Genomic DNA, 11102 nt, shown 5'->3' on the forward strand with positions numbered 1-11102 from the left:
TGTTTTTATCTTTTACCGATCTAGTATTTTAGATGCATTACCGTGATTGTAGGTAAAGGCACTTCTATCATAGAAGTACCTGGCTGCAGAGAGTCTCATAGAAGTAATGAAAGAAAGTTATCATAGAATGGTTTGGGTTGGAAGGGACCTTTAAAGGTCATCTCGTCCAACACCCCAACCGTCCTGTCACGTTAGCTTGACAGGATACATTTTGCATACACCGATTCTGACTGGCATATTGTCATATTTTATTGGGAATGATATCAGATTGACAAAATTAAATACCTAGGTCATCTCACAGAACTTTTAAAGTTGTGATAAAACTCCAGCTTTTCACTTCCAGATCTTCCTCACTATTTCAAGACTTACTGAAAAACAAAGCTTAGACTTTTTATGCAACTGCTTAAAAACTCTTGGGTGCAAGTTATATGTAATTGGCTGTTCTAAGTATCAGTCTAAAATCGTGGATGTTTGCTGTTGGAGAGCATATCCTTATTACATGAGCTGAAAGCTATTTTTCTTCTACTTGCCCCCAAGAAAACAGGCCTAAAATATTTATTGATTAGTTCACTTTTCTGCTTCAATACATGTCAGTCTATAAAGGTCGGACTCCTAACTCTATCATGCCAATGAAATACTATTCATTACTTCCATTTTCCCATCAGCTCCTTTGCAATTTCGCTCATAATTCTCTAATATTACTGCTCATAAGAGTTCATGAAGTCAGTATGTTGTCCTTCAGGTCTGTTCCTCAAAATCACATCTGTTGTGCTGTTCATAAAAAGAAAAAAAAAAAAAGTCTTAGGTCAATCAGCAACATGCCAAAGACTGTTTTCTTATACTAATGACCGTTGCCAATACACTTATCTTGCACATTTTTTAGTATGGTAGGATAAGGCTAAAGCTAGGCATATGCAATCATGCTATTTGTTAGCTGTCTCCCCACAACAACTTTGAAACCACTAGCCTACTTCAGTAACCCTGACGAGAGAGAGGGGTCTGGGAGATTATCAGTTTGTACACACTTCATGACAACCGGCTGCTAGGTCTGGGAGACAGTCTCTGTTCAGATCCTTACTGGCAGAAATAAATTATTATCCCAGAGCTCTTTAGTTGAGTTTTTAAAGTGATCAGATTGAGAATTGCCTGAAAGGAGAAAAGACAGACTGGGAAGAAGTAGGAGTAATGAAGAGAAACCAAGCACAAAGCAGTCTGATTTGGAAGGAAAGGTGTCCCTTTGTTCCTCTGTTCTGCTTGTCTCTCCCCCCAGGTAAGACAGGAACAAGATACCCGGACGCCCTTCTTCATGTATTCTCACTATTTTACCCACATTGCCTATGAAGTGGAGGTTTCTACACAGAACTCTTGTGGTCCTTCCTCTTCCACCTGTGTGCATGCAAGTAAATGAATATATCCCTAATGCCATGACTCAGTTTCCTTCTGCATTATCGTTTCCTCTCCTAGGCTTCTCCCTCTATTTATTTTCACTTGCTTATATTTTGAAGGTGAAGGAGGGAGGAACTGGAAACTGGACCCCTTGGTACTCCTTGATATGATGTTAGCATGCAGACTGGATGTCTCACTTTTTCACACTCCAAGTGCATAGGTTATACTTGCCATACCAGATCTCCCTTCAGATCGGGGCAGGGGGGGGTGAGTAAGGAGAAAAATGAAGGGGATGTTCACTGATTCCTCCAGCTTCTTACCCCCTCTCCTGTCAGTCTCCTATCTGCTGAATCCAAAGTTGCTGGATTAGAAGTGAGTGGTCTTTGGCTCCATTTCTTCTACTGTGGATGCTATGAGCAACGGTTCATTTACACTTAGTATAGCACATCCAGCAAGAAAGCAATATAGAAAGCATGTACTCCTCCCTCTGACAGTACACTGACCATTCCTTGTAGAGGGGTGTCCAGCAAACCAGCTAGCTGGTTTTCACAGGTCAGAATTGACACCGAGATTGACAAATGAAGAACACTGCCTTTTCCATCCTGCACGGCCTACCCAGTGACTGATACTCTGTGCATGAGCGTAAACCAGCTATCACCTGAGCTGTTGCAAAACTGCCAGACCAAACAAACATGGGGAGGACTTCAGTTGACAGCTGGGGTTATTATGGTGAGGGCGTTTGTGGCAAACAGTACTCTCAGTAGTTAAAGGAAAGTGGTGATGGAGCAAAGGTATAGTAGGAGTGTACTAACAACATGTAAAAGACCTGGGGTCCTCTGGCAGAACAGGACTAAGGCACCAGGTCAAACCTGATGCAGAAAGTCAACCACTCCAGGCTTTAGATCCTAAACATAGGATCACGGGATAACTCAGGTTGGAAGACATCTCTTGAGGTCCAAACTCCTGCTCAAAGCAGAGTCAGCTATGAGATTAGACCAGGTTACTTACGGCTTTATCCTGCCTGGTCTTGAAAGCCTCAAAGAATGGACACTGCACAACCTCTCTGGGATACCCCTTGCAATGCTTGACACTCCTCATGGTCAAAAAGTTTTTCGTAATATCCAGTGTCAGCATCTCTAGTTTCTCTTCCCCCACACTCCAAAAGTACCATTCGTTTTTAATTTCTTGGAATATTTTTCCACCATTTTATGTCAGTTCACAAAACATGTTTGCCACTAGCTTCTGTGCAAAGACGTGAGAGAAATCAGACAAAAACCACCAGAAAAAAACAGGGAGTAATCTTGAGCATAATAGGCCTGAGCTTTCTATTCATTCAAATCCATTCAAGAAATTAAGAGAGATCTTGTCACACTTGTCAGAATAGCCAATATTAGATGTCTAAGCGATGGTCAAAGGTGCACTTGCAATGCATTCAGGCATATATGCAGGCCTGAAATCTTAAATTTGGCTAATTCAGTCACTGGCAGTAATCAAGCTGATCTTTGCATTTAGTTGGCACTCAAATATCTACAAATTCCCAGCTGGATTTTGCAGCCTTAACTGTCCAGTAACCTCATATACATTCACTAAAATTGAGCCCCAGCTATCATGAGAGTCACTAGGCAGCTCTCTGGGAACTATGATGGGGTAATTATCACCAATATGCAGACCTGACTTGTAGGTATTATCAGAGGCAGAAGCCAGCTGCAATGCTCATAAGGGCTCTAGATTGTTGTGTAATTGCTATCATGCCATGTAACACAAAGCACGTGTATGACATTGAGGTATGAGTGGGTGCATCTGTGGAGAAAGTGATTTGGTATCAGTTTAGCCTTTTAAGATCACTTTTCAGCTTTTTTCATACCCTAGAAAATACTAATCTGATCATTGCCATTGGGATTTCTGGTGTCCTCTATAAGATGTTTTATTTACTCCAATTTTATGCATATGGAGCTGCTCTGTTATGACCCTCTAAATTACTTTTCCCCAGGGAGAAATAACCAGAAAACTCATATTTAGGAAAGAAAATGTAAAGTTGCACATTACTAAACATGTGCAAACTATGACATCTAAGTAGATCATAGTAAAATGTCCCTGCGGGAGATGGAGAAATGATGTGGCTTGCTTAAAACTGGAATGGAAAAAGGCCCAGAGCAAGCTCAGGGCATAGTCCTGCACTGGCCCTTGTGTGGTGAATAAACTAAATGTGACTGATTACAAGCTTTCTATCACTAATTAAAACCTCCCAAATTCCAAGTTCAAAATCTGCTACATGCAGATTCCAAGGTAAAATCAATACAAGCATACCACCCTTCTTCTATCTAGGACCTACCTGGTCTTGGAAAGGCAATACAGAGCCTGTATACTGAACTAATTCTGCAAAAATCTAACCAGATACACCACACAGCAAGAACACAAAGCTCTACTCATGCTAAGGTGTTAGTTTCCAACTGCATCCTAGAGCTCAGACCTAGCACTTCAAAGCACTGGTTTCCCAAAATAGGTTTGAAGAATCCTCCCGATAACTCCAGGAAGGCTGGAATGAAAAATCTAGGCTGCCAAATAAGAACTGTTCTGAACAAACCTCCTTAGGTGGAGGAGTCCAAGTAAAACTCAATGATCACACCTTCACCCAGTCCAACCTCTAGGACTCTTAAACAGATGAAGTCTCTACTGAAGTATAAAAGTTTCACATGAAGCAGGCATCAGGCACTATTGCTATATTCATATCTTACTCTCATAGAGATTAGAATCACAGTTGTGCAATCCCCCTTAACACACACCTCCGTAACATGAGGTCAAGGAAAATTCCTCAGTTAACTGTATAAATAGGTCCCTAATGCCCACCGTGCTCTCACTCTCTAGAATGAGCATAAACCAAAAGTCACTGTAGTACATAAAGTCCAATGTGCGTACCGTTAAGGTCTATATTTAAGGAGCGCAATTTGCAGACAAAGTGAATTTTCAATTATCATTATCTCATCATAATTTTAATGCATAGATGCTCTTTTGTTTTTCATCTATGCCCACATATCCATATGACACTTACATATATATATAAAAAATATATATTCTCATATATGAGAATCATACTTGCAATAGCTCCCGTTATACAAGGCTTTTTTGTAACACATATTCCAAGTCACAGATGACAAAAATGCTGCCATGCATGGGAACAAATACCTGTGCGGTTAAGTACGATAGTTTAACAACGTTTCGGAGTGGAGAGTGGATGTTACTAGATGCGTGTTTGCTCTTTATTTGAACAGCGTTGTGGGGAGAGGGACCAAGAATTAACGCTGCTATTTCAGACACACATGGATAAAAGGGGTATAGATAACTTGCCAGCTAACCAGGTAATAATGCCCTTGGCAGTGTGTGTATGTGGAGGATAAGGGAAAAGCAGGAAAGAGAGGCAATACATGTTTTGATATGCTGTAGAGACACAGATCCAGGTGAGCTTGAAGAATCTTAAGGGAAATATTGCAGTGATCTTTGCCATGTGGACATTACAGAAGACATACAAGATTTCCTTAGGTCATGAGGACATTTGAGACTAGTAAGAGACATAGGCTAGATGTGGGAATTAAATCCCAAAGTAGAAACTGGAGTCTGTAGTTCCAAGTTTGCTGCTGCAGGAGTAGATGGTTCCCTGCAAGTGCTTGCAAAGCGCTTTCCCACTGAGCCAAGAAGTGTCACTAGCACCAGGCTTTAACACAGTCCCTCAGATTTACTCTGGGGAGGTGGTTCAACTCCCTTGCCCTCAAAGGTTTCCTTTTGCCACAGATGTCACAGTGCCTGTGTACTTTGTGGAAACGCTTGAGAGACATGTACTACCAAATGAGCTGTGGTTTTCTCTCACGTTGTTTTGGTGGCTTGAATGACATGTCCCCATGTTACTGATGCGTGTACATGTGGTTTGCACAGAAAGAAATTTTCCTGCAGGGATGAAAGTGTGCCACAGGATGCTGTTTTTACCTGTAGAGACCTGCGCTTAGGGATCAAGGCATCTTTTATTACCCGCATGTGTGTAGGAGGGCAGAGCTAGGTTACATAGCCTAAAGGCTCAGGATCCTCTGCTGTAAAATGTGCATGGCCCAGTGGAAAGATGCGATTCCTCCCACTGTGCCCCCTTCAGTGGCTTTGCGAGAGGGATGGGATTCAATTTTGTTTGCTGTTCTCCACTGAAGTCTATGCAGGGGGATGGGGGAGAGAAGAAGACGTGCAGATCATGCAACGTTATGTATACCCGAATAACAATAAACCGCTACCGAGCAAAGGAGGGGGCCGCCGACCTCCTGATCCCGCTCGGGGAGGCACGCCCCGCACCCACCCCTTTCTCCGGAGGCACCGTACTGACCCACATGTTCCGCGACCTTCCGCCACGGGTGACACAGGGAGACGTCCCCCCAGCCCCGGGCATGCCCCGCAGCCCCGTTATCCCCGTCCCCGCTGCCAGCACCTAGGCCAGCGGCCGGGTCTCCGCGGCCACCCGCGCCCGCCGCGCTGCCGGCCGCACCGCGGGGGACTGGGACAGAGGCAGCTGGGGAACAGTCGCGCTCTGCTAATGGCGCTGGACGGGCCCTGAGCAGCCGGGAAGGGTGCTGCGAGGGGCGACCCGCCACCCGCCGTGCCGGGGACCGTCGTGCCATCACCCGGGCGGGGGCCGCGACTGCCCGAGCATCCTCTAGCGCCGTCCCCGCCAACGCCTTACCCACAGTGCGGGATCCGATGCAGCCCATCACTCCGGCAGGGCGCCGGGGAGAGGCGGCAGCCTCAGCAGCGAGGAGGCGGAGGAGGAAGGGAGCGGGGGAGGTCGGAAAGGAGCCGGTCCCTTCAGCGGGAAACGCCGGGATGGCCCAGCCGGGGCCGGCGCGGGGTCATGGTCAGGTACGAGCGTGGGGTGCCCCCGCCGGACCGACGCAGGCGGGAGGGGAGCCCGCGGGCCAGGCTGTCATCTGCATCCGCCGCGCCTTTGGGCTTTGTTCCGCTCCCCTTGCGGCTGCCTCGCCGCGGCCGACGTCCCTGCCTTCACCGTGTCCCCCTCCGCCCGCTCCCCCCTCAGCAGCTCCCCGACGGGGAGGCGGGCTGAGATTGGGTAAACAGCTCCGGCCCGACAGCGCCTCTCCGATTGGCTGCCGACCTCCGCGGCCCGGGGAGGCAGGGCAGGGCCGGGCCGGGCCGGGCCGCGCTGTCCGCACGCCCTCGGGGAGCGCGGGACGGGGCCGACGGCGGGGCGGAGGCTAGAGCCCGCCCAGCGGGCAGGGGCAGGGGCGGCGGCGCGAGGCAGGGGCGGGCGCCGCGGGGGCCTTCCTGCCCGCCGCGGGAGCGGAGCGAAGCGGGGGCCGGTACAGGTGAGCGGCGGGCGGCGCCGCAGGCCGGAGGCTGGGAGGCGAGCAGGTGGGGACGGGGGGTAGGCGGGAGGGGAGCGGGGGCGTCCCCGGAAGAAGAGGCGAGGGGCGCGGGGGCACTGGGGATGGCGGCGGGGCGGGGGCCGGGGCGGTGGCTGGCGCGGTTTCCCGGTAACTACACTTGCCGACCCGACTCAATTACAGGCGGCCCCCTAGCGGCCGCGCGGCCGCCTCCCCCGGGGCGGGCCTGGCGCGCTCGCTCTCTAGCTTGCGGGCTGCGCGGTGCGGACGGTCCGGCACCCGGGGAGCGGCCCCGCCGCAGCCCTGCGGGGACTGCGGGAGCCGCCGATGAGCGGGCGGCTGCAGCCCGTGGAACAGCCCTGGCGGCGCGGTCAGGCGGCAAGACGGTGGTCCCCTGTCTGATCTGCCCCTTCTAGAGCCGCGGGGAGCTGGGGCTCGCTGCGGGGCTCCGGACGCGCGGGGCGGCCATGTGCGCCGCTGCCCTCTCCCCATCACGCTGCAAAACGGTGAAAGAAGCAAGCGCAACACTGTGGAAGATCGTTGAGGCCTTTCCCACATCCTCCTTGCTAACATGGCAGTGAGGAGGGATCCCTGCAGATGAAGAAGATGCTGTTGAGTCTCCTCCCTTCACAGCCCAAAGTCTTCCTCACCTGATCGCAGCAGCAACAGGCAGCGTCCTCCTGGTCCACTTCCCCAGCACCACAGATCTCCCCAGTCTGCGCCTCCCACCTTCACTCTCTGAAATGCTCATGATTTCTCCTGTTCCTTTGTTCTTCCTTCACCCCAACAGCCTCACTTGATTTAACCAGCTTCCTTCCACCAATCTCTAGCAGATATTTGCAGATATCTAAACTGAGATATTTGCTGATCCCAAATGAGCCATTTTGTTCTTATCCTTGGGCCTGGAAAATTCAGTTTTTATCTGCATTGCTGAGAAGTCACTGAAGACAGCTGAACAGACCTGATTAACAGGAGTATTGGGGAATAGGTAAGTTCATTTGTTTTCCCACTCACAACTTACAGTCAGCCTAAGGAAGAAAGAAAAAAAAAGTTTTTTTTAAAAAAAAGAAAGACTTCATGTACAACGTATTTTGCCCAAGCCTCTGAAATGAGTGGGAAGTCTACTCACATAAAGTCTGGTTACAAACTAAAATTTACGTAGGAATGACATGTGCAGAAATAAAGATAGCAATGTCTGAATATAAGCAGCTATTCTATCTTTTCCTTTCTTCATGTTATTGAAGATTTACTAAGTATGGTGAACATGACACTGCTGAAGTGTAAGAGATCATAGTCACCTCCTGTCTGTGTGCCTGAGGCCAGTGAGAGTCTGCTTTGGTGCTATAATGTTTATCACTGGGTACAGCACATTAGATTACTGCTGAAGTTTTTCCACAGCTAGAATTCTTCCCCTATTTCACTCCTCCTTCCACCTCTCCCATATTTTTCCAAATCTTTCAGTTTTCATCTTATCTTTTTGAATGACTCACTAAAGATATTTTTCCCAACGTATCTGTACTCTTGAAACCTAAGTTGTAAAAATGCTGGGAAACTATAGGTCTGGTGGAACTTCATGTTAACTAGAGGTGCTTCACCATCTCTGAAAAGTGAAACCATGTTGACTTCCAGGGCTAAATGCAAGGAAAGGGGAAACAAAAACAAATTGGAATGGGAAGAGTGGTACATTAAGACACAAGGCCTGTCTCGGACAAATGTTTTTGTAAGTTAGTGGTTGCCCAGCCAACTGTTCTCATCCACAGTCTAATGTAGACCGATTGATGAGGATAGCTGTCCTCAGGAGTTTCACTGCAAATGCCACCAAACAGCATTTGCATCTTATCCTAGCCTGAGAAGATGTATTATTGACACAGCTGTGGGCAATTTCTTTTCCTCTGTTCAGAGAGATTCTGGTTTCATTTTAATCCCCTTCTATGCTTCACCCACCCAATCTAAAACTGTTCCTCCATGAACCTCATTTCTGCACTGTGAGAGATCTCTGCTCTGGTTTCCTTTTCAGTGAAGATTTCGGGTAAGTCACATTGTCTCTTCTCATTTTATTCTCCCTACATGATGCTTTAGCTTGTCTATCACTGTCTCAAGCTCAAAGTCATACCTCAGGTCCTAGCAAGTGCACATTTGGCTTTCCTTTCATTAAGCTACAATATCACCTACATCAGTCTGTTCTGACTTCTGCCTCAGGGTGTGATTCCACAAGCAGGTGAGCAAGTCCTAGCACTTACCCTGCCTGAAAAGCAGCTTTCCAGTTCTTGATGGGTTTGTCTTCTGCTGCTTTAGTGAGCTGGTAGTTTATACAAGGATCTGGCAAGCACCCATGCTGCTGCAAGGTAAGCATCAGCCATGCACAGCAGGGAAAGAGAATAGGAAAGGAGGAGGATTATGCCCAACTGTCCATTCATTCACTCCACAGAACTACTGGCCTGTCTCATGGCTGTCTCACATGTCCTGACGCCACAAGCTCTCTCCTTTTTTTACTTGGAATCAATATCACTTAGCTGCTGGAAGCACTACCTGTCTTGGCACCTACAGCCATGCTTTGTTTGCCACTTTTAACATAGTCAGTTTAATCAAAGGATATACTTTTCAACATCTTTTGGTTCTTATACATTTATTCATTATGGACCTTGTGTACATAAATCTCTAAAGTAAATTTAATTCTCATAGAAGTTGGGAAGACTTCGTTAGACTATCAGCTATCAGTTTTGACACAGCTGCTTGGCTCTTCCATACAGTAGCTTTCATGCAACAGGGAGCTATCATCAGTGAACAGTTTGTACTTTTTAATAAACCAATACCTAACTTTTACTTCCTATATTTGGTTAAAATATGTTTATCATACAGTAGCATATGAAAACATTCTGAAGAAATATATGATTTCATGAGAATATAATTTCATGAGAATTATCATGTAGGAAGGAAGTGACAGGGCTGAATCTTTGAACAAGGGACTAAAACGGAGCATAAATCTAACCATCCTCCACAGTTTCTGTCCTTGCTCTTCGTGGGCAACAGTATTCCCACTGCTGCTGCAAGGAACAGGAGGTAAATGGCAAAACATAAATTGTTTTGTTTCCTTTGAAATACACTTTTCTGACAGGGTCTGAGTATTTTCTCTAAGCATTGCAGGTACTTTCTTAAACAATGAAGCTATAATTTCATGTAGGAAACTACAAAATATGTTTTGTATAGTGCTGATTTAAATGCTGGTCTGAAATCTTTGTAAGTTTTCATACAGGTTTAGGAGATGGAGACATTTAAGTATCTAGAGAGAGAAACATGGATAGATTCTTTACATAGCTGGGTATCTCAAGAGGAGCAGTAGGAGACAGCCACTTGCAGCCTCCTGAATTATTTGTATGATGGGTGAAATTACATGCTTCTCTGTTGTAGAGCTGTAGACCTCCCTCTCCACAGACCCTGTTGTAAGAGGCATGCTGGGCAAGAGAGAAGGAAGACCATGGCTGTGTTCAAGCTGCCATGGGCTGTAGGTCACTGCCATTAGGAACTTCTGTTTGCAGAGCAGAGCGTCAGGGTTGACCTACCTAGGTCAAGGATGCTGCTAGTGGAAGGGCAACATAAAGGTCCCTTGACCTTTTTCCTCCCCCACTCCTGCACCTTTGCCATGAATGCAACAGAGAAATTGACTGAGATGCCATAATTGACTCATTAAGCGCATGCTCCTAGGTGAGTACTACCTGGTTTGGGGGTTGAATGCCAAGGTGAGTTGTGAACAGAAAAGGATCCATGCCTCCAGCAGTCTCTTCTCCCTCCACCCCCTGCACACAGGCAGAGCAGTCACCTTAGGTCTGAGCAGGAGTGGGTGGAGGAGGAAGACATACTTCCAGCAAAGCTGAAGATAGTGACCTCCTGCCTGGTAGAGGGGCTGGCAACAGCACAGAGCAAAGCAGTTTCAGAACAAGCTCTGCTTTTTAACAACTTGTTCCAAATCCACACTGAGGCACCTCTATTCATAACCCTGAAGATAGGCTTATGCTGTGAATTGTTAACTGTTTGCTTTTTAAGAGATGCCTGTTCAGCATTGTTTATCTTTCCTATAAGCCATTGACGGATCTATTAAACCTATTTTTCCAGAGGTTCGCTATAGCCCTCTATAAATATAAAGATCTTGTAAATACTAGAACAGCTTCTTCCTAATAAACACTGCTTATAAAATACAAAGCTATTGTCACTGTCATACCTGCTTAGGAAATTATCAATTAATTATCAGGGATGCAGATTATATCACAATAGGTAATGTGCCCGTCTTCTCACTTAGCTGCCGTTTACACCAGTTAAAATGAAAAAAATTACCAATATAAAACTTGC

Source organism: Phaethon aethereus (genome assembly GCF_964289735.1).
Source record: "Phaethon aethereus genome assembly, chromosome: 1".
Taxonomy (NCBI): Eukaryota; Metazoa; Chordata; class Aves; order Phaethontiformes; family Phaethontidae; genus Phaethon; species Phaethon aethereus.